The 23,656-nt window shown below is 40.0% G+C and overlaps 1 long non-coding RNA gene across 6 annotated transcripts; it reads right to left on the reverse strand.

Moving 5' to 3' along the window:
• Positions 1-2,191: 2,191 nt before the first annotated feature.
• On the reverse strand, positions 2,192-19,078 carry LOC112981294 (uncharacterized). Of its 6 annotated transcripts, none has more exons than XR_010385177.1 (5): positions 19,017-19,078; positions 18,407-18,564; positions 9,142-9,217; positions 7,796-7,920; positions 2,192-3,386 (listed from the first exon to the last, which is right to left on the reverse strand). It is a non-coding gene; the product is annotated as an uncharacterized LOC112981294 (long non-coding RNA). The 6 variants fall into 6 exon arrangements; XR_003258670.2 differs by having other exon boundaries at positions 2,192-5,893; XR_010385175.1 differs by having other exon boundaries at positions 2,192-2,570; positions 3,190-7,920.
• Positions 19,079-23,656: the final 4,578 nt, after the last annotated feature.

The raw sequence follows: 23,656 nt of genomic DNA on the forward strand, positions 1-23,656 counted from the left end.
TCTGTCTCTCTAGAAAACAGTAATGTTTTAATAATCTGCAGAGTAGAATTCTGAGGATGTATTTCCTCTAACTTTCTCTACAGTTAGTCAAGGCTTACAACATTCTAGGTATTTGCTGATTTCACAAGTTCAGTTCTGCAGATTTTGATAGGTTAATTTTTCCTTCTTTATTCCCTTGCCATAATGACCTTGTAGTTAACAAATACTCATTTTCTTTTTTTTTAAGTAAAGTAAAAATAGTCAAATTATTGCTTTGAAAACAAAAACTCCTGTGAATGAAGTGTGCAACACAAGTGTTACCTGACTCTGATGGTATGTTTGTGTGTGGGTTTTTTTGGGTTTTTTTTAAGTGTTTTAGGGGAGAGGGGTTTTTTTTTTGGAGGAGGAGGAGATAGCTAGCAAAATTTTCTTTTTCTAAAATACTCTGAGGTTATGATAAATCCGAAAGGCATATTCATATTCCAAACTTAAATAGCTTATCAGTATTTTGCATAGCTGCTGGTACCAATTGTTGACTTTAGTTATGAAGACCAGAAGTAGCACTGTGCCTGAAACTGCTAGTGGCTGACTTCTCAGCTGAAAGGAGGTGCATGGCGTCTTTGGAAGCATTTAATAGCCATAAAGTATGGCCCACTGTCATATAATGGGACATGCACCTGATATGTGACAAACATTGAATTATCATGGGTTGCAGCCCCCTCACATCATGGGACAAGCCAGCAGCATCTGGTCATCTGACATGGCTTGTATGTACACTCACCAAATGACTGTCACTAATTGAGTGTGCCCTCAGTTTAGTCACCTGGCATGTATTCACTGCCATGACAGGAAAGATCACTGGCCTTTTGGGAAAGAATGAAAAGCCCTGGAACTGAACACTTTCCCTGCCTCTCTGCCCTTGAGAAAGCAGCTGGGAGCAGGCCATGAGTCTAAAACCTTTGTTTTGGTCGGCCACAGCTGGCGTTTACCTGTGCTGAACCAAAGTCATGACCAGATGAGTATTCTTCATGAACTCTCGAGCTCTTTCCTTGTTTGTTTTGAAGTATCCTGAATCAGCCTTTCAAGTTGCTGGAATTACTGGCCATTATGTTGGCTATACTTCACCTGAATATTTTCTCCTCTAATTTTGAGCCTTTTCAATTAATTTTAATGACTTAGCAAAGCTAAAGTTCCTTGGCAATGAAAATGGGACTCCTTCCTCTACAAAGTACCCTGTGAATGGGGGAGTGCCTAGACGCTAATTGGAGTGACTGTGCCTGGGGATCAAGATCCATGTGTGGCACCATGATGGCCCCAAAGCTCCCTCTGAAATGTTAGCCATCCCGTGAGGAGGGAATAATAATATTCACACAGACTGTTCAGCCAGATGTTTTTGGAGTAAGCAGGGGCAGTTAGGACTTGCAAAAATTAAGAAAATGTTCTGGACATGTGATTTGGTGACGAGGGACTTGTGAATACTTTTCCCTGATTAGATTTCTGTATAGTCTTTGCTTTCATCATGTTAAACAGCTGTGATGGTGAAAGACCTTGGTCATCTGTTTCATCACCACAGATACTGAAGCCTAAATGTTGGATTGGCTTGGTTGGTTGTTGTTCCAGGTAACCAATTTTAATGTACTTTTCCCATTTATGTCTCTCACAATTGTTCAAAAGCCAAACAGATGGACATGATTTTTTTTTTTGGTCTGTTAATGGTGTATGACCATGAATCTGTTGCTGATTTTTTTTTTTCCAACTGAAAACCTCCAAAGCTACACAGAGTAGATACAGCTGTGTGTACATTCATATTCTCTTCTTCACAATACTGATACCTCAGGTCAGTGTTGTACCACTTAAAAAAACAACTAGATAATTAACTTGTATAAAGCAAACTTTAAAAAATGCGTATCATTTCTGAAACTTAGTTCAAGCTTTAATAATACTTTTAAATGAAACTGGTTGAGAAACAGGTTGTTGGCTGACTTGATTCTGTAGCCCTTTTAAGAAACTCAAACCAATGCTACTAAAAAGAGCTATTTTTTTTTTTTTTTTTTTTAAAAAGCAACTGCCAGGTGAAATTTGCATACCTCATTTTGTATGCCTGAAATGAAATATTTGAAATGCTGTTAATTATTTTAAAAATGTATGTTGCCTTTACTTATTCCATGGTTGAGTAAATAAAAAAGCAAAGAGAGATGCATGTAAAACATCCTCATCTTGTAATCCCTGTATTTTAATTATAGTATTAAAACAGAACCATCAATCAGATTTTTCAGGAGAGTAATAGCAGGATTTTATTACTTTCAACTGCAGCAATATTAAACTTAACAAAAGTAATACCATGTTTCCAGAAATGTTCCATCACATTTTCCTACTTCGTTGGCTTCCATTTCTACTCCAAGATGTACTTTTTTTTTTTTTTTTTTTTTTTTTTTTATAACAGTCAGGTTCCCCAAGTATTTGATGGTTCCTTGACTGATCCTCCCTGCTGGACAGGCAGGCAATCTTACCAATTTTCCAACTTTCGAGTTTGTACACTTCTTGATGCAAATGGTCACCTTGTGAACACCATTTTCTCTCCAGCAACTCTCCTGTAAATGAAGCAGACTCTTAGAAGTGAAACAATCCGAAGACATTAAAATCCTTTAGCAGTTTCTGGTTAATCTGCTAACTGTGTGTGTGTGTGTGTGTGTGTGTGTGTGTGTATTATGAATGCCAAACAGCTGTGTGCATATAGGATCTATCACCAAAAATAATCTTCATTGCTGAAATGTTATTTTGAGAAATTATTCCTTCAGGAATAATGTGTGATAGAATTTCTATCTCAGTGCAACAGCAGCTATTCATGTAGATCTGTGGTGCAGCGTTGTGTCTCGTGTCCCCTCTTATCCTCCCCACCTCCCACCCCCTCAAGGCTTTTGGAAAAGGGAGAATAGCTTAACTGTACCAGTGTTCTTTTTGCTAGTTAGGAATAAAGTTCTCTTTTTTTTTTTTTTTTTTTTCCCCCCTCTTCCTTTCTCCAGTGGGATTGAGGTGCAAAACCCTATCACTTAAGATTCTTTACAGTGGCTTTTGGTTTTGTTTGGTTTTTTGTTTGGTGGTTTTTTAAATAAGTAAAGAAGGAATACTCCTGTTCTGGTGAGAGGTTCATTGACTATTCAAATCCCAACTAGGTATGTTCAATATTTAGAATTGTGAAACAATAGTTACTCTTCCTTCTCTTTGTCTTTTTGATCCACCTGGAGCAATAGCAATGTAGAGAATTCCTGTTGTCCCACGCATCACCACCCTCAGCAGATTGTCATGTCCTGGTACATTCTTGAAATGCACCCTCTGCTCCTGGGAATCCAGAGGAATGGACCTCCTGTGTTGGTACTGTCTCCACCATTACATGGGATATGATCCAGCTGTGATGAGGGTTAGAGAAAAGAGCTGTCTTTTAAGGGTTGTTTTGCTGTGGGGTTTTTTTGGTTTGTTTTCTTCCTCTGATGCAACTTCCTAATACCAGAATCACCCCATCACAAACTGATGACTACACCCTGTCCATTGGCAGCAGTGACTTTTGAAAGACGCTGTATGCGAGAGGGTTGGAACTAAGCGCATCTTGGTGGATGGTCAGGTCCTGGATGCCTACACTGGGAAATTCTAGATCTGCCCTCGAATACACCTGTATTTTGTCCTCCCTTCAGCATAGTTCTTTTAACTCTGAGCCCAGTGCATCAGCATTCTCCCTTTAGAAACCTGCTACCACAGGATTTTTCTCATGTGCTTAGCAGAAACCTTTAGGTGTTGTATGGTGTAACTGGCTGTACAGAGAAACTGCTGCAAAAGAGATGTGGGTCAAACAAAACGGTTGAAAGATTCCTTAATACTTTGACAAGACTTAACCCCAATAGCAAGACCTAGACAATTATGGGAAATTAGTTTATATTAGGACCAAAACCTTATACCTTCAGTACTTGTAGAAGATGAGAGTAGAAGGGATACCATGTCTCCAGCAAGGAGACTAGGAAGTGTTTGCATGAAGCTGTAAAATATAAATGTAGGCAAGTACTTCAGCCTTGATTTTGTCCTGCGTATTGAAAGTATGAATTTAATTTGCTATGTTGACTTCTGTAGTTCATGGAAAGCACTTGTTTAGCCAGGAGTGAATAAATGAGTCTGAATAAAGCTGCATCTACAAAAGCTTAAATAATTTTTTTTTACTTCATATTTATAAATGTGTTTAGAGCTCAGAGCAGCCAATAAGGTCATTTATACTGTTACTGAAACTATGCAGCTAATGTCAAAAGTACTTAACCAGAGGCTTACAGAAATGGGGAAGGAAAGCCACCAAATCAGATGAGTGGAACTTTATTATTCAAGTATAAACTTAAAAAACCCTTTAGTTTACCAAAATAGATGAATTCCAAGGAAAAAATGTCAATTTTTTTAATACTTTTTTTTTTTGAACCAGGTTAGGGCTGATGTGAATCAGGTTGTTTTTTCTTCCTTTCAAATTATCTACTTTTCCAGCATTTGAGAACTCTTGATTTGAATATTGTGTCACTGAAGTTGATGGAAACCACTATCCACCACTATCAACTGCGGTAGCAAGATCAAACCTGTGATGAATGTCTCTAAAACTTGTGGAGAGATATAGCAAGTTACTCTCATAAGTTGCTCAGAAGGATAAAATGAGGAAAAAAAGGAGAGAGGAAGGGAGAAACTGCCTCATTCACCTTGCTAACTAGACAGACTGCATTCCTCAATAGTAGTAAGGGCTACCAATAAATCTGATATTCTGCCCAGTGAAGAGCTGTTCTACCAGTCATCCAAGTTGGACCCAACTAAAATTCCCTGCCTGGAGGTAAACAGGGTAAATAGTTGCATTCATAAAACTCTCGAGAACTTCTCGATGACTTTGTAGTGCCTGTGGCATACCCTTGACACTGTAATCTTCCTTCCAAACCTCAGGGCTATCTTAAGTGGAAAATGGAAAGGAAAGTGGCCCAGATGAGCCTTTCCTGGTTGTAGGCCTGACTGGGCTTGTTCTCTTTGCAAGGACTCTAGAGTATGAATGAATCCTGCTTTTGTCATTGTCAGTTATTTGGGGCTGTTGGTGTTCAGTACAAAATACTCTAGACAGCATCTATTTGGGCGGAAGGCAAAATCGAACAGACCTTGGGGGACACCTAAGGAAGGCAGGAAGTGGAAGCACCAACATTTGACTGCTGTAGAAGACCAATTTTAAACAGTACAAAGGTTTGTTAAAGGTATGTTTTTCCCTCATGTAAGTGCTAAAGGAGCTTTTTTTTTTTTTTTTTTTCTTTCTTTCTCCCCATAAAGCAGGTGATGCCTCATTGCAAATTTGTTACATGTAGTTAGTAAATCTATAAGGTAGAAAGAAAATGGTGGTGGTGGGGCAGGGGCTGCTGAGGCTATTAAGTAGAAGGATCAAGTCTGGAGAAAGTTGATCGCGAAGTTCTCCAAGGAATGATCAGGAGCATATTTTGTCTTAAAATATATCTGTGCTTGACCTTGCCTCAAAAAGCAGGAGTCTGCTGATGATGGCATTCTGTCAATGCAGTGGGGTAAGATATCATATTGGAGGAAGTAGATAACCATGAAGACATACATTTTTGTATTATTCAGTGTTTTGCTATTTCTAAGTATAAGTTCTGTACCATAAAGGCAGAAATGCTCATTATTCTTTAAGTGGGGTGTTTATCAAAGGGACATAGGTGAGAAAGATCTAGGATGATTATTGATCTAGCTGACTGGAAGCCCATTCATCTTGAAATGCGATGCTGCCATGAAAAAAGATGATCTAGGGTGTGTTTCAGCCACAGTCTTTTTCGGGAGAGACTGAGCCTGTCATTGTGATAAAGCGATGGTGAGTTATCATTGAGAATGCTTGTGCAGTTCTAGTTATCTGTTGAACAGAAAAGAGAAAAGTCAAACCAGAAGCAGTGCAGAGAATGGTGATAAAATGAATGGGCTAAAAGTAAGACTCCAGGGAGGAAGAACAAAGGGGTAAAAACTGGCCTCTCTGTACCTTTCATATAGCATTGTTTTCTGCACAGAAAGTGCACTCAGTTGTGATACGGTGTGGATGCGTGCCTAAGCAGGCTTGCTTTCAGCCTGGAGCTTACTATATTGCTTTCTGCATTACTTTGCAGATCTAATTTATAAGGTGCCAGTATTGCTCTACAGATAAGCTTTCTAGCTTTGCACACTGCCACTCTCCTCAGCTGGTGATTAAAATTAATTTCTGGATAAGAGCCACCTGACTTGCATCATGCAATCTGGACAGCAGGGTATGGTAAATTCTTCACATGACCTATTGGTTTAACAGAGCCGGAATACGTGAGCCATAGAAAAATCCTGGAAAATATGTTCATACAGTCCAGTGTTTGAGGATACACAGCTGGTTTATTTCTGATGTTTCATGAATCTTTTCACAGGGAAGCCAAGCACATATGGCGTAAGTACAATGCTTTTGACATGTGCAGCTGCAGACTCGTAACTGACAGAAGGTAACAGATCTCTGCCTTGTGATTATTTGTAAGTTACCTGCTAGAGAAGTGTTTTGTGCAGCTGTCCATTGCAAAGAAGCTATCTCCTGTCACATCTCAGGCATGATATACAGCATATTGACTGATAGAAGAGAAATCATTCTCACTCTGCTCTAGCATTCTTTCACACGCACCTCCTTGTAAAACACAGCATAGTGGCATGAAATTGTACTACATGTGCAAAACCAGCATTTAACACCCGCCCCCTCCAAATTACAGGGGGAAACTCCTTGCAAACTAAATCTTTGTGAAGAATGACTTTACCTAGATGTAGCGAGTGATGCAGCAGAAGGCAAGACAGCACAGTTCAGTCTGCTCCAGGGTGTCGATTAGCTCTCAGCTGACCTGGGTTGAATCAACTCATGGTCTTCTAATTTTAATGAATGCTTGCCTGGTTTATTCACAAAAATGCAACAGAAAGTTGCAACCTCTAGTGTTGATGTTATGGGCAGTGATCAAGTCCACAAGCTAAACCACTGTGATCTGAAACTCAAGGATCCTTAGCCTCTGAAGGTCACCGCTTAAGGCAGCATGAGGCATTTGTTTGGCTGCTCTCCGTTAATTTGAAAAGTAACTACGGCAGCTTCTGTCTGTTAGATCTATAGCTGCACATCTCAAGCAATAACAAGAAAAAAGGTGGCAAAACTCAGTTCAAATATTTTAAAGATAAGTAAGACACAGGAGGCATAGCAGCTGTTCTTACTGAATTTGCATCTTTTATCTGCCACATTGTTACCTGGAATGGCATAGAGGATCTCCCTGTTCCATGGCAGCCCCTTTCAGGGCAGTGCAGGGGGGTGGGGGTAACCTCCAAAAAAAATCAATCAAAAAATAAAGATGTAAACTATTCTTACAAAAGTCTGGAAGCCAGAGTTGTCACTGGATTGCAAAAGTCTCACATAGTTCACCCTTGGTTCCCACAGAAGCACTAAGGATTTCTGTGGCCTTATGTATGCCTCTCACCTGATATGTATATAGGACTTTTTCTAGGGATACGTTTCCTGTAGCTTCCTGTAGCAAGTTTTCAGCTTTTCAGAAATAAAATTATAATGTGAATTGGAAGATGCCATCATCCAAACACTGTCAAAAATGTAAAAGTCTTTTTGCATGAGTATTTGTATACCCTGTTTTTCAATACAATCATAATAAAAGCTAGACTTTCTTCAGAAGAGTGAGCATATCTCAGTAAGATGCAGAACAGAAACATTCTAATGTGCTATAATTCAATACTGTGCAAAGTTGTCTATTAAAGGCTGTACCTTTGGCATCTGTCTCCTGATCCTTTAGTAGGTCTGTGTCCTGGTACCCAGCAATGAGAGTCCCTGTAGATGTGCTTGCCCCAGATCCAGGGGAGGAACTGCCTTAGAACCATCTCGGTGCTGCTCTGGGAGTGGGGGAAAAAAGCATTTGCTGGTGCACAGGTCTGTGCCACTGGATACTGAAGCAAACATGCAATAGCAAGCAGCAAAATGTTTACTAAGACTCTGTTTATTTAGGTGAAACACAGATGTCCGCTTATTTATGATAAATCAAATTTCCATTCTTAAAAGAAAAATAGAATACTGTACAAAATGTGAGTATCAGTTAATCACTAAATTAACAACAGGGAAAATATTCAAATCCTAGGTAGTTTCAGAACATTAACTACAAAGAAAAAAACTAAGAAAAAAATCGACAACAAATATTGCCAATGCTACTTTTAGAACTAGATATTTTTAATAAAAATGGTAACTTGGAATAGCTGCAACTGCATCCTCCAACTTAGTTCTTATTTGAATTTATCCATATCCTGAAGCTACAAAGAAACCTGTACTTTTGGCCTTCACAGAGCCTGATACAGAATTACAGCCCAGTTTAAGTATTTTAACTTAGTAAGATTCTGTGAGGAATCATTTCACAAGATACAGACAAGTTATGTCCAATATAACACAGAAGCAATACTGCCATTGGTATGTGTTTCAGTAAAATTCAGCTAAAGAGAACTGATTCTAATCTATAGGATTTTTTCTTTTTTAATGAAACTCTTACAAAGTAATTTCTGAACTCCCTGTCACTTATCATTGTAAAAATGAGGGCTGAAAACTTTACTGAGGACAGTCACTGTTTTGCTGCTTGTGGTTTTGGTTATTTCTTCTGATTTCTTTATGCCTTCACTCCCACTGGCAAACAAAAATTGGGAAATACCAGAGGCTATTCACAGAGCTTTACTCAAAAAAAGAGACTGCTTTGATACTAGTTAACACTAATCATATAAATCAAAGATTTCCAAATCTGGTGGTAGAGGTAGATGCTGAGGCGTAGGTAATCATACCCATCTTCCATGAATTGCTCAAATGTTAGCAAGTTTGCATAACATATCCAAATGAGTCTGAAATGCTGACTTTTTTTTTAGCAGATAGTGGAAATTATTGGAGAGATAATAAGAATACAAAAATACTAGAAGGAAATTTTCCATCACGTTTAGCCCAAGTACAGCAATGTTTGTGGTGATGACTTTATTTTTCATTCATTCTTTACCATGACAGTCATTTGTTATAGTCATGTTCTCTGCTAATATGTTGCAGTAAGTTGAGAACGTTGAGTATGTCCTTTTCCCATGACTTACCCCTGCTTTTCTGATGACTGAGTCATACTGTCACTCTGGTAAAGCTTCGTCCATGGAACTAACACAGTCATCTAGACTTTAAAATTGAAAAAAAAAGTTTTTTTCTGGAATAATCTATTGTAAAATAGTTACTCTTCTCAGCTTTTTCTGGGCAGCTTTTTCAAATCAGGATAAATGTGGGTAATTCTTAAGCTACAGAATATCTGAAAACTGTCCTATCAGTTTCACTTATAAGCCAAATGGCTGATTCAAACCCAGGTTTCAGGATGGATGGATTGTTAAGAATTTTAAGATAATTAAAGTCAACCTATTCATTATTCCTGTGTGAACTTCTTTTCTTTTACGCAATCTCAATTCTGCCACTCCAACAGCAGAGCAACAAGGAGTGCTCCCTCACAAAAGCCTGGGCGACAAGTTGCATGACATCCACCCACCACAGCCTACACTGGTCTCTTCTCAGGCTTTGTGGGTCCTAAGAGTTTGATCTTAATGAATTTTTTTATTCTGATTACTTCAACAATTTATTTGCTTTTATCTAATGTCAGCCTTGCTCTCCTTACTCCTAATCTTTTTCCTCACTTTCTTTCCTCGCTCTTTGCTGATCTATGGGATTTGCACGTGTGCTGAAAGGCTCTGCAGAACAGTAATGAAATTAGATGCTTCCAAGCACTTTGCTGAACTAAATCCGTAAGCTGTGCAAGTGGCAATACTTTGAAAGGTGAGAATATTCCCTGGAGTATTTCCCTTCTATGGAGGCACCGTCCTGTGACTTGAATGTATCAGCTTAGTAACTCATGGGCTCTCTCTCTCCTTCCTTTTGCAGTCCCTCTTCCCTTGGACTCTGTGCCAGTGACAGCAAGCCAGGGAGCTCTCAGTCTGCCTTTTCATTCTTTGGAGCTTAAGGTTATGTGTCTGCACTCTCACACTGTGCTCCTGCAAAGCTGTAACAAAAGCTGGTTTTGTTTTGTCCTTGTTCACATGTATGTGTCCAGCTGATTTCATTTTTTTTCTTTCATTTGAGTTAATCAAGCAGTGAGCTACATCTAACTTGTAAAGAAGCATTTACAGTATCAAAATTAATCAGCATATTATAGACCCAGTCGTGAACAACTGTTCAGGTGCACAATTTTCATAAAACCTGTGTGTTCACGTGCTGTGCATCATTTACTATAGGTTACTTGATGAAGGAAAGAATCACAACAAACTGAGTAGCCCACCTAATAAAAGCTACAATCTTCTTCAACAGTTTGCCCTGCACCTTGTCCAAATGCTCGACGGCTTTGTTCTTGCTGATGCTCACAGGAGCAGTAAAGATGCAAATGCGTGGTGAATTGAAAGCAGCATGGATTTCAGTATGTCCCTTTGCCTTCTGCTAGATCTCCTATGAGTCTGAGACAATGAATGAAGAATAGTATATGCTTGCAGTTCTCGCTTTACCACTCTGCCCAGCAGCTGCTGGCTGTGCCAGCCCTTCACTTCTCTCTTAGCATCCCACAACTCCTCTTTCAGCCTGTGATGCTCCTCATTCAGCTGTTAATTTCTCTTAGTCTCCTGGATTCACCTCTTAGTTGAAAAAAAATCTCTTTGTGCAGGGTTTGTTAATAAGTCTCTAGTGGAGGGTATTTCTTGACAAACCTGTTGATCTTTATTTGCAGAAGGAGGAGAAAAAAGCCCTCTTATTTTGTGCACCTAAGGCAGACATTCTTAGTATGGCATGCTAGATTTGAGAAGGGTGTGTAATGTGTAGGAAGGATAAGGAAGTATTATGTAGAAAAAAACCCACATGAGGCAAACGCAGAGGAAAGAAGAGCCACCTATTAAATTTGCTCTGAAGTAGGATCCATCTTTTTTTGGTTGCTACTTTTAATTAATAGAGAGCCAATTTAATCCTGTACCAAGAATTACACTGAACTGCAGTTGCAGTGTCAGGTTACGTGATACGAGGCTTGTCTCCATGCATGTGAAGCAGCACCGAGGCACATAGGCAGCCAAGGGGCCCCAATCACCTGGTCAGAGATAGCCCCTACTCTGGCCCCTGCCTGGGCTGTCCCAGGAGGGCAACCAGCCCCTGGGCAAGGGAACATTCATCACCACGGGTCCCTGGAAAGGCTCCTGGGGCACCGCACAGAGCAAGGGGGCGCTGCCTACAGGGAGATGGGGCATGTTAGGGGGTACCATGAGGAGCAATTTGGGATTGTAGAAGACTTATTAGGGGCTGTTCAGGGGAGAAACCACAGGTGGGGGAAGGGAGAGATCAAGGTGGTGTGGGGAGGAACAAGTGTGGGAAAACAGAGGGATAAAAGGAGCAGGTTGTGTGTAAATGGGCTGGTCACTGGGCTTCTCTGGCAATGCCCTGTGCCCACTCAGCAGTCTATCCTGTCTTCTCAGTAAAACTCTGTTTTCCTGGGTGAGGGACTTACTGTTCTGTGTGTCTGTGTAGAGCTAAGTGCCAGTAACTGGAACTGGACTATTGGTCTTGAGGACCCATGAGCCTGGGGGGCAGCAACAGCAGCAAGTGAGGGTGCATGTGCCAGTGTGTGATTGCTGGCTAGTATCTAACCGGTAAGTAGGAAAAGTGGCTTGGGAAGGCAAGCAGAGACCAGAGAGTCTGTGAGCTGGCTACTGGAGGGCTGGATGAACATGTGTGCTCATGTGTGTGTCTGTCTCTCTGTCTACAGGAGGCAACAGGAGATGAGAAGATCTAAGGGCCAACTACTGTGTAGACTGAGTGTCTAAAGCCAGCTGCTGGAAGCATGCAGTGTGTGTTGGTGTGCATGCACCATGTGCTCATGTGCACAAGGGGTCTTGTACAGGCAGCTGGAGTGGGGCTGTGGGCCATCAGGGCTTGTGCATCCACATGCCAGTGGCTGGGGAGTGCAAGCGTCCAGTGCCAGCTACCAGATAGACCAAATGTCTAAGCCAGCAACTGGAGGGATCCACTTTGTTTATATATGTATGTATTTTCCATTCACAGACCTTTACCCTGATCAATCAGACAGGGGAACAGCATAAGGCTGTTGGTGCTGTTTGTACGAGTGGTGTGTTTTCTGTCCATCTTGATCTGTGTGGCCAGCTGTATGTATACCTATGTGTTGCACACATGTTTGGTTGTGTGGCTACTGGGCATATATGCTCAGCCTCGCTACTTGTTGGACATGGGGGCACAGGGCTGCAACTCGCCTCTGTTGAACTACCAGATTTGGCAACAGCTAGCATTTCAGAGCAAGATAAATGTGTTTGGGAAGCTAGTGTAGTTGAGGAGATCATAACATATAAAAACAGGAAACAGACATAACAACACTGACAACAGCTTAATAGCAAGATATTATGCTAAATATGGCTGAACTGTTTAAGTGTATGCTGGTTGTGACACAAATCATCTATTCAGCAAGGAGGAAAATGTAAATATTTTCATGAGCTGTAAAAATCAAGTGTGTGAAACTCCCACATGGTGTTGCCTGGTTTTAAAAACAAATGCAATTTCATTATAGCAATAAATGAAGAGTTTGTGTATATTTCCCAACAGCTTTCAAAGCTTTTCCTTAAAACTGGAACAAAACCACATTGCTCTTTCTCCAACTTATTCACAAATTCTACTGCCATCAAGCTTGTTCTACTAAAGAAGCCACCTGGAAAGAAATTCTCTTATCACAAGTCAGGGACCTGTTCCTTATCTCAAGGAAAAATCCCAACATACATCTCAGATTAGAGCAGAGGTTTTCAATTAGATTGTTCTCATGAAAGGCTTGAAAGTTCAGCTTAATTGCTCTGTATGAAGCTTGTGTTTTTCATGATGGGAAGTGCTGTGTCCAGCAACACAGGAGGAGGTTAGGTCAGCTGAATTAACTAGTAAGCAACATACATGCTTGATGTTTCTTGTCTACAAAATAGCCTTTCATGTATTAGATGATGCCAGTTACTCTGTAGTGAGATTAGGTTCCCTAAGTGACCTTAAGACCTAAGTGGATCTAAGCTATCTTGGATACCCTTTAGTGTTTTCTTTTACCTAGTCCCGCCGCCAGACTTGTCAGTAAATTACTTTTTTGGGGACAGAGAACAAGAACTTGAATGCCAGGCATCTAAATTCAGTTCCTCTCCATTATGAACTACTGCTTATCCTATCAAGGCAAATGTTGCCAAAATAAACACCTACATCACAACATACATCACCTATCATCTTCTGTAGAGGTGTCTGGCTAAGCTAGTAGTCTCAGAGGAAAGGAGGGAGACGAGCAGTGAAGGGGCTACTTCCCAGGTCTACTGCACTTGCCCTGCTTGGGCTCCATCACTTTGAGCAGCAGGCCAGACCTCTTAAGGTCCTTTCCAATCTGAATCAGTCTGATTCTATGAATATCTAGATCCTGTGTCCTGAAAGCTTACTTACTGCCTCCTGGAGAAAATTTTCTTCTTCCTTGGACTTTCCTAGCTTCTGCAGTTATCCAGATCTTAACCAAGTCACCATTCTTCAGCTGTGAAATTTCTTCAACTGCCTTTACCACTTCCAGAGTGGCAATCTCATTGACGTCCTGGCAATGATTTCTTATGGGAAGGAGTTACTATTCTGGCTGTTCAATTATGAATCAGATTAAAATATCACATCTCACACCAAATCGTCTCATGATCTTGGTCAGTCTCAGATACTTTAGCTCTCTGTCTTCAACAACAAACCCTAAACTACCTATTTGGAAATGGTGCTGACTGAAGAATATTACCATTAAAGACATCTGAAGATCTGATAGTGCCTGTTAATGACACAAAACTGACTTCTGTCTTTTTCCTCTGCCTGACTAGAGGATGGTATGTTAGAGCTCAGTTCTACAACCAGTTGCGAGCATGTGGGTAGTCCTGCTGAAGTCAAGAGAAACCTTTATGTGCATCAAGTTTAGTAAGCGCATTCTGGCAGATTAAGGTTTTAGTAGCTATGAAGCATGTGAGAAGCCACAGCCAGCTGCTGTTTTTATTCATACTGTTCACTATTCAGATCTGAGAGGCATCAGATGATGGCAAGCAACATCAGGAAAAAATTGTCTTGTACAGTTAAATTACATGAAATACTGAATTGAGCTGGTTCTGTAATGGGAGGGCAACATTCAAGAACAGGGGATAAACAATACTGTGCGCTGAATGTTTTTACGTGTCTCCGTACAGTGTTAATGGGGGGGAAATTTTCTCCATCCTGATTCACTTCTAATGTTTTGTATGACAATACAAAGTCTACTGAACAGTAGCCTAGGCTGCAGTTCAAGAGAACTGGGTTTGACTCCTGCCGACACCTCAAAGGCTTTACAAGATCTTTAGTAAATCAACATCTCACTGACATTACATCTCACTTCTCTTACAATTTGGGGATAGCATTTTACTTCATACACAAAGTGTAAGGGTGAATATTTCGTGAACTATTCTAAGGAAATATGGAGATTTATGGAAAGTAGATTCTACTTAGTATTTGGACAATACAGAAACATAACTTTCACATAGCAAAAACAGATTCTGTATTAGCAGATTTAGATCACACACCAAGATCTGCTAGCAAGGCTGAAAAGTAACTGGCAAAAAAGTTTATTTTACCCAGGATGATGCTTTAGAAAGAAACCTGGTATATCATCTGACTTATCTTCTCCCCCCAATAGTAGTCAATCTACTGTACATGGTATTACTCCACTGGAATGGTTCTATAATGCTGTTCAACCAGACCACCTGCTGGCCTTTTAAAAGCTGACAAAGTTGAAAAACGTGTAATACCAGGTAAAGAAGAAAAAAACATAAGCCAACATGTCATCTTTTAAAAATAGTATTTTCAGCATATATACATCTAGGAGCATATGAAAAGCAAAATCTTAACTGTTTACACTTAAGGAAGTGCTTACAGTACTAGTGTATTGATGTGGTTGACATGTGAATTTTAAGAGCATGTGAGAATTAACATCACAGGCGTGAAGTAAAAAAAAAAAACTGTGGTAAGCCAAGCAACAACTTCAAGCTCAACTTCAAGTCACTCTTGGAAGCCCTGACCATCCCCTAAATGTTTCATATAAATTCACTAAAATTTATTTCTTTTCATCATCTTCAAGTCCTCGGCATAGAAAGGTGGAAGTCCAGGCTCTGGGCTGAGTTCCATAGACCAGGGGACATGTCAGTGTTGGATGAAAGAGGGGGATTCTGTGGGGCGGCGGGGGATAGCAGCAAAGGTGCTTCTGAAGTTGTGGGAAGTCTAGGCTTTTGTTACAGCAATTTCTGGGCCATCTGGTCTGCAGACCATCCCAGAAACCCAGACAGTAAAGAAATGACCTTTCCAGGCCTGTAAACACAGAGGAAAATGGTCAATGTAGGGCTGTCCAGGCCATCACAAATGGCAGATAACATGCCCAGATCTCTCAAGATACTGGTATAGATTAAGTAGCCTCAATACTCATCTCACTTTAAATATTTCTTCTTTTACAAGACTATTGAGCTCCTTTTAAAAATAGAGACGTTGTACTTAACTTTTTACTTGGTAGAGGTTATCCTTCTCCGCTCTTAAAAACACACACCTTTCGAAGAAGAGAGCAAGAAAACTTGAGGCAAAACTGTCTTCCCCTGAGCCTCTTCCTCTCAACATTAGAGATACACAAGATTGATAATGCACAACAGTTATCTGATACAACAGTTAAAAATAGGTTTTCTCACCCACTTACTTGGGAGGCCTATCAAGATTTTATCAGTCAATCTCATTCAGGTTTCAGTTTCTCCAATTATAGTCATCCAGTTTCTTCCTGTATTGACAAACTTCACTTCCAAATTTAGTGAACATTAGCATAGCTTTCTCTCAGTGCTTGTATTGAAACATCTGCATCTTAGGAAGTATACAAAAATCTAGCTAAAGCTGGGCTATTCCCTGTTGCTATGGGAAGTTTTGTGATTTGTTCCTTACTGTCACAGTGGCAACAACACAAAACAGTCTTCCCAAAATCAATGAAATGTGTTAGCTAAGAATCTACCTAAGCTGGTCCTCTGTTGTGAATCTATGCTACTGTAAAAGAGCGAGCCAATGCCTATGAACAGCAATGCTTCTTACCAATTTGCTGCTGGAGTATTAAAGGCGAACTGTGGTATATGAGGACATGACTGGAATCTGTCATCATCTTGACACCCATTGCTCCCTAACAATGAAAGCATTCAACTGGTGTTATAGCATTTACTACCAAGGAAATGTTACTAGTTTCCAGAAATATTTTGTTTGCCTTAGCTATATTTTCATTCTCAAGTTTAATCCCCCCCTTTTTTTGTTCACTTACATCTTCCTTATTCTCTTATACTGTTCTAGTAGACAAAACTGTGTGGCCGTTGCAAGTGTTCATGCTGTAGGTCAGCTTCAGTGCTAACCCTGAGCCTGCAGCAGCCTGACAGTTAAGGACTATTTTTATCTAATGATTTCCTACCATTGCCATCTGTCAAATGAGAGCCCAGATTATCTACTTACAAAACATTTCTCTTTTTTGTCCCAGGTTTGCTAGTCCTCTTTTCCACGGGGATCTTAGCTGCCTGGCTGTTTACTACCTAACAAATTCCATTTCTCAAAGTTGGTTGGTTACTTACTTAAAAAAAAAAAGCAATGAAACATCATTTCAAAGAATAAGTTGACTATTGCTGCATACAACAACAGACTTTTTTTGCATCTGCCTTCACTATTATTTTGCAATAAATTGTATTAAACAGACTTTGTTTTTGCCTCTCTCCCTTTTATCACCTTGATGCTATTTTTTCTTCTTTTTTTTTTCTATTTGATTAGGTGCACGTTGTAATTGAGTTTATTTTATTGTAGTTTAGGGGTCAGGTTTTCAGAAATAAGCCAATTTAAACATTCTATCAGTAAGTAAAACAGATTTCAGACATATTCTCATATAAAATTGTGAAGATGTAACAAGTATCTCCCAAGCTCCACAGGATGTATGTTCAGGATCATGTTAACTCTTTTGTAAGGGCATATTTATACTAAAAAAAGAGAAGCAAGCGGAGGATCAGAGCTATGGACCACTGTAAGAAAAATAGTCCTTGGACAGGTGCTGCAGAATGACTGTACCAGTTTCAGCTGTTAGATGTGTCTGAGGTTAAAGCTCCCATAACTGATCTGGAAGTCAGCTACAGACTGACTGCACCACTGCTGCAGGATAAAACAGCATTAGGAAGTGGTAACACCTTTACCTGCTACTGTCACTTCTGGAATGACCATCTCAATGTGCCTTAAACCACAACAGCATGTGATCAGGTAATGAGACATACCCCAGACCAATGAGAAACAGAAGACCACACTTCCGTACAGGAAAATTTATGTTCTCACAGAGGCAACAATGGGAAGATTGAGATAAATGGCACAGACAGGCAATAAGCAACTAAAGAACTCAGAATTGTCTTGTTTTTAAATAGATTAAACAAATCTAGTAACATTCAGGGTGACTGGTGTTCATCTCAAATAAGTTCAGAAAGCCACACGGTTCAAGTCTGTATCTGAACTACTTGCTTTGGGTCCCTTTTTTAAATTGAGAGCAGTAGGCACTTTTAGAGTGGGATACATCTAGCCTGTGTTAGTGGTGTCCTATAAAATAAAATACATTGCCTACTAAATATATCTCTTTCTCTTTGCATATAGAAAAGCAAACCACCTACCTTTAATCAGTTGAATCCTACCTTAATACTAAATTATGTTCCTATTATTGTAGGCTGCCTCTTCAAGGCACATGCCATGATTTATTGACATTCACTTGCAGTGAGTGTATAAACAGAGAAACCAGTGAGGCAGACATAAAGGGAGTCCATTCTTACAATTTCTGGATGCTGTTTTTGTGTTTGCAGATGCCAAAATTCTAAGTGCAACTGCTTGCTTATTAACATCGTAACAGTAAATTATTTTTCCACTTAACATATGAGATCAAAGAAATAACAGCAGCATGATGACACCGAACTTTTTCTTGTAGCAGTCCTTGTGTATAACCACCCCCTCTGCATATGGTATTTTTTGCCTGTGCTCAGTTTGGTCATTGATCTATCATGCAATAGAAAAGAGGAGCAAATAAGATTAGGAACAACTGCATTTTTGGTTCTGGTATCTCTTCAAGGGAAAAAGACATACATGCAGGTTACATCCTAGGTGTCTTCCTTCTGCTCATTTTTAAGTGCTGTTCATTTAAAAAAAACCTTGTAGAAAGACCATTTTTCATTACATCTTCTGTTTACTTCACACACATTGTACAATTAAGGAAAGAGACTGTTAAAATACAGTCTGTTTTACCTTCTTTCTCAGTCACTTGTTTTCTGTAGGAAATGAGCACTGTTCCTTCAGGTGCTCCTGGTTTTCAAGCTGTGCTTGTGTTGAGAGCTGTGCAACACCTCCAACTTCCAGACCAATGGTATTAGCAGCAGTATGGATGGATCCTCACGTGATTTTGTCTATTTTTGGGAGGAATGGAGTAAGAAACACTTTACTTCACTGGAGTTCCTTAAACATCATCCAATATAAACTCATTATTCTACTAATAAATTCAAGATCTGTAAACAAAGAATGAAGTTTGGCTACTGTTGAACAACTTCAACAGATAATGTTTTGAAACTTTCCAAGTATATGACGCACAACAAACTGCCACTCAATAGCAGAAAACAGAAATATTTAGTGAAGCATCACCTCTGGAGGTAGTAAAAGAGGTTTCAAGGTGTCCCAATCCAGTATCGGGAACCTTTCGTTAGGATCCCAAGGACGACATTAAGACCCTAAAACCTGTCAAATGTCATACAACCTTTTAAGTGAGCAGGGAGAAAAGGTGGGGAAAGGCAAAGGGGAGAGGGGAACAAGGACAATGGGAAAAAATAGATAAAGTTGGAAGAGGAGAGAAAAAACTAGCTACCACCACTCCAAGTCCGATGGTGTTCCCCTCACTCCACTCAAGACTTTCAGTCGTCGCACACAAAACCCCCCACTTACGCAGGCTGCAGTTTTTTATAGGTTCTTGCCCGCCTCTGGGAGGTGCTTCCTCGCCTCCCATGCAGATTAACTGTCATGCGCAGTCCGCCCTCTCGGAACCTTCCAAAAACAGGCTGGGGGCATCTGGGGGTCTCCTGCTCATGCGCAGATGGTAAATGTGTACGTGCAGTTCGTGCCAGACGTGCTGTTTCCCTAGAGGCGACCTTCCGCCCTTTTGGCGCCCTTCCACCCACCCCACCCCACCCCTTGCAGGTGCACGAGGCTGTTTACCTCGTGGACAGCTCCCGGGGGCGCCGGTGCAGCATTGCCCCGACACACCTTGGCAGTAGCAGGTCTGCAGCAGCAGCAATGTCGAGAGAAAGCTGCATTTAGTACTAGTTCTCTACACAAGCCATATGCATTTTATGGCTAACACTAGAAATGGCAGACAAGCTCAGTTCGCTACTAGGAATAGAGTGACCTTGTTTTCCTGGTCTAACATATTGTAGCATAGAATCTTTGGTTTTCCACTATTTGAAAGTTCAGAAATAAAAAGTCTATATCAGATTAAGATATCACATACGTATGACACTGAAGGAAGAGATATAACCTAGATTAACCTTTCAATTTCATGTCATCACTGAAAACCCTATTACTTTTTCCCCCCTCCTTTTTTTGATTGAATATTTTAAAAAAAGGTAAAGAGGCCTGATGTGCTGCTGAAGTTCTTAACACTGCAGAGCCTAAGTCCCAAGGTGCACCAAGAGGGCTACCAAAAAAATGAATGTCAAAAATTACAGTTTTATCTATCATTTTAATGGGATAGCAAGCTGATAAAACCACATATATCTCTTTAAAACGTACTTCTTAGTGATCAGGTTACATTTATTCCTATGTTGCAGGGCTACAGAACTTCTAACAGGTTAATTGCAAAGCCATTCTCAAAGATTTCAACCATTCCCTGCAAAGAACAAGGAACTGTATTAATTAACTATTAAAATATTGACTCTTGTCTACCAGGAAGAGGAGGAGGAGGAGGAAAGGGAACCAATAGCATAAATTCGGTTGATATTGCAGCAATTATAGTCTAAAATACATTGACCTTTCATCATCATGATAGATTCTGAAAGCAACAATGATATAAAATAAGCTGAAACTATACTGATGTGAGGCACTGTGTGGTTTTACCTTCCAATTTAAGGACTTTTTGTAATTGCTATGTTGGTGTTAAACTGGACTTAAACAAATACTATTATCCATCTTGTGGTCCATATCGTACATACTGCATTTCATAGGTACTTCTTTGCTAAGTGCAATCATTTAATATTCACTTTTCTCTAGTAACAGTAATTTTACCTGATGTTTACCTGCCCTGTACCAGGATGTTTGGCATGGCAGATAGGTATTTGTGTGTGTGTGTGTGTGTATACAAATAAAACAGAGATAATCCACCTTACTGATGGCTTGTAGCAGGTACTAGCTGATGCATGCTCACACACACTGAATTCACATGTTAAAATAATAAGAAATACATCTTGGTGTTGAAAATATAAGAAATGTACCAACAGGTCTAGTCAAATATGGTATTATAGACAGATAATTCTTAGTCTAATTTATTATGTCTGACTAAATTTAGTATCCTCTATAGTTTTCTCTACTTTTGAATGAAACAAGTAATAAGTATGTTTAAGGATTATTTATATCTGATTTTCCTTTTAAAGCTGCTGATAAGGTAAATTTTAAAGCTACATAAATTGTTGCATTGTGATTAATCTCTTAAAAATCTTCCAAACTAAATATAAATAAGAGACAACAGATGGATGAAAGATGTTTGCTGAAAAATATCCAGGCATTAGCACATAATTGTACAAGCAGAGTAATGCATTAGACTGACTACTAGTTGGAATGATTTACCTATTTTATGCCCAGAATGCTTATTTCAGACAAGCTGACATTAAGAAGGCTGCTTTCTTTTATTTTTTGTACACAGTGGCTGTATTTCAGTTTAAGAGAAAAAAAAAAATCCCTGTATTAACTTAACGGCTGTTTCTTTCATTTTACCTTCATTGTTCTAGTTATTCAGTCTGTGCCCAAGTATCCAAATCCAGCATCCCCAGTGATCCCTGTGCAATAGCATTACCCTCCATTTATAGTCATGTTGCCTTTTGTATGAGGCTTTAAACAGCATAAAGAGCAGGAGACAAGGCCCCAGGTGGCAGCTTTGCAGGCACATCTGCAATCATGACCTGTTTCCAAAATGTTGTTCAAATAGCAGGAAGATCAGAGCAGCTGAGCTATTGATTTCTAAAAAAACTTGCTCAGCTCATCATTTCAGTGCTGAAGGAGAGAGTGTGAGGCACTTTTTTGGTCTTGGGAGCCACAGCAAACACCAGACAGCTTCAGCCCATGTAACCAACAACTGTAATATATCCAGCTATTACAACAGGAGCTCTTTGAAGGCAGTGCTCTGATCCCAAAAGAAAACTCTCATCTAAGTGACTTGTGGAAAAAGAAAATATATTCCACTGTGAGAAGTTATGAATTATGCTATAACATGCCGCCACACCCCTTTATACTTAGCTAGGTTTGAGTAAGCCCACAGTGCAGTTTGAAATGGCTGGAAAAATAAATAAAATCAACATTAGGACTCCATTCCCCTGTATGAGGAGTGGGAGGGATTCAAACATAACATTAGAAACAAGGCCTATGTTTCCTCTGTAACAGTGTCTTTCGCTGCTCAGTGAGGAATTATTTTTTTCTGATGTGATGGAGCTGAAGGCGACTTCCTCCATTCTCTTCCTTACTAGTGTCCCAGGACTAACAAGGAAGCCAGCTGGCAGCATAGGCTGGACAACAGTATTTCTAAACCAGCAGAAATACAGATGAGATCACTCTAACATGGCAGGCAGCAGGGTTCCTTCCAGGAGATCTCTTTCTTTTCAGCCCTCCTGCTGCTTGCTTTAAAATGGAAACAACTGGAAGCACGTCAGGCTTTTTTTCTCCATTTGTGTTTAATGAATTCCTTTCCTTCCCATAAGAGAAGAGGCATTTGGGTTTATTCATTGACTGCAACGCAAGGGGAACAGGGGGTGACAGATGTGATGCTCGTAATACACTAGGTTACTAGGCAGAACCTACAGCTTGACTTTTGTGTGTATTTTAATGTTTGTGTAAACATGAGATTTGGAGCCTCATGAATAGCCAAGAGGTCCTCAGTGAAACAAACAGCACAGAGCAAGGTTTTTGAGCAAAGGTACGCCTGTCTGGTTTGGGTTATGCACTTTTACTGCATCTTAAGTGCAAAAATTCAATTCTTGGCTTCTTAGCCATGACTACCAACTAATACCAGTTTTGTTTACTGATTTTCCACTGTCCACAATGAGCTCATGAACTTAAGTATGTATTGGTAAAAGATTTCATGTGTTGGAAGGGGTTCACAAAAGGCCCAGAGAGTTATTTGGTAGAATTTTCAAAGTCTTTTAAAGGAGTTGAAGGTGTTCTGTAGAAATCGCAGCCCCAGAAAGCAATTCCTACTGTCTGCTCTCCAGCATCACTTGGATGACACCTTCACCTGGATGACCATCATTCTCACGGTGTCTAAACCTAGCCAGCACATCTACAAGTGCCCAAATACATGCTCCTACATCCTGAAAAACAAGCTGGTCTGGAAAGATAGGCAGAAGATGGTATAAGTGTCTACAGTTCATATTGCATTGCTTACATAACAACTTAAAGATCAGGTAATAGAGAATAGAGAATACAGCAACTTCACACTTTCTGAAATGTTTTGAACCTGTAGCAGGAGGGCAATGCCCCAGCCAGCATGGTCTAGGCCATTCTGGCAGAGCTCTTGTCTTCTTTGCTTCAAGAAAACTCCAGATGGAAGAAGTCTAACTGGGCTTCTACCAGCAGAAGGCAATCCATGCCACAAGCACTACTTAATACTTCTAATTTATAAATCACTAGGTAAAGTGCATGCATCATCACAGAAAAAGAAATGAATGACCTCCTCTCTCTAAAAGATACCTTAATCTTCTCTCAGTGGATTCATTCCTTGTGTTTCTTTTCTAACTTCTTTTTGCTGGGTTTCTTTTCTTTCCTATTCATTCCCACCTAACTTTCCTCTATAGCTGAAATCAGGCAATTCCTTATGTATGTATACAACTCCAGATGTTTCAATGAGAACGAATGCCCCATCAACACTGCATGACTTTGAAAATTCTACCTGCTACAGACATGCTGTACTTTATGTTATGGCATTCATTAGGAAATAAATACATCTCTAACCATACTCATACACAGGTGTGCTGCTTATCTAATGATTACAAGAAAACCTGTCTGCAGATGCTGATGGATTACTCTTTGAGAATGCAACAGTCATCTGAGATCCCTAGCTCAAGCCAGAGCTTTCTTGATCCTCTCCTGAAGAGACAGACTGTGATAGTGCTAGTTCTGTCTCAGTCCCTGTCTCACATCAGTAAACAAATCTTCCTGATTAACTGAGCTGATCAACTGTCCAAGAGGTGTTTCAACTTCCAGCACTCTCCCCCTTTGGCAGGAGGAACCATTTGGGCCTTGTTTTGC

Source organism: Dromaius novaehollandiae, chromosome 1, assembly GCF_036370855.1.
Source record: "Dromaius novaehollandiae isolate bDroNov1 chromosome 1, bDroNov1.hap1, whole genome shotgun sequence".
Lineage (NCBI taxonomy): Eukaryota > Metazoa > Chordata > Aves > Casuariiformes > Dromaiidae > Dromaius > Dromaius novaehollandiae.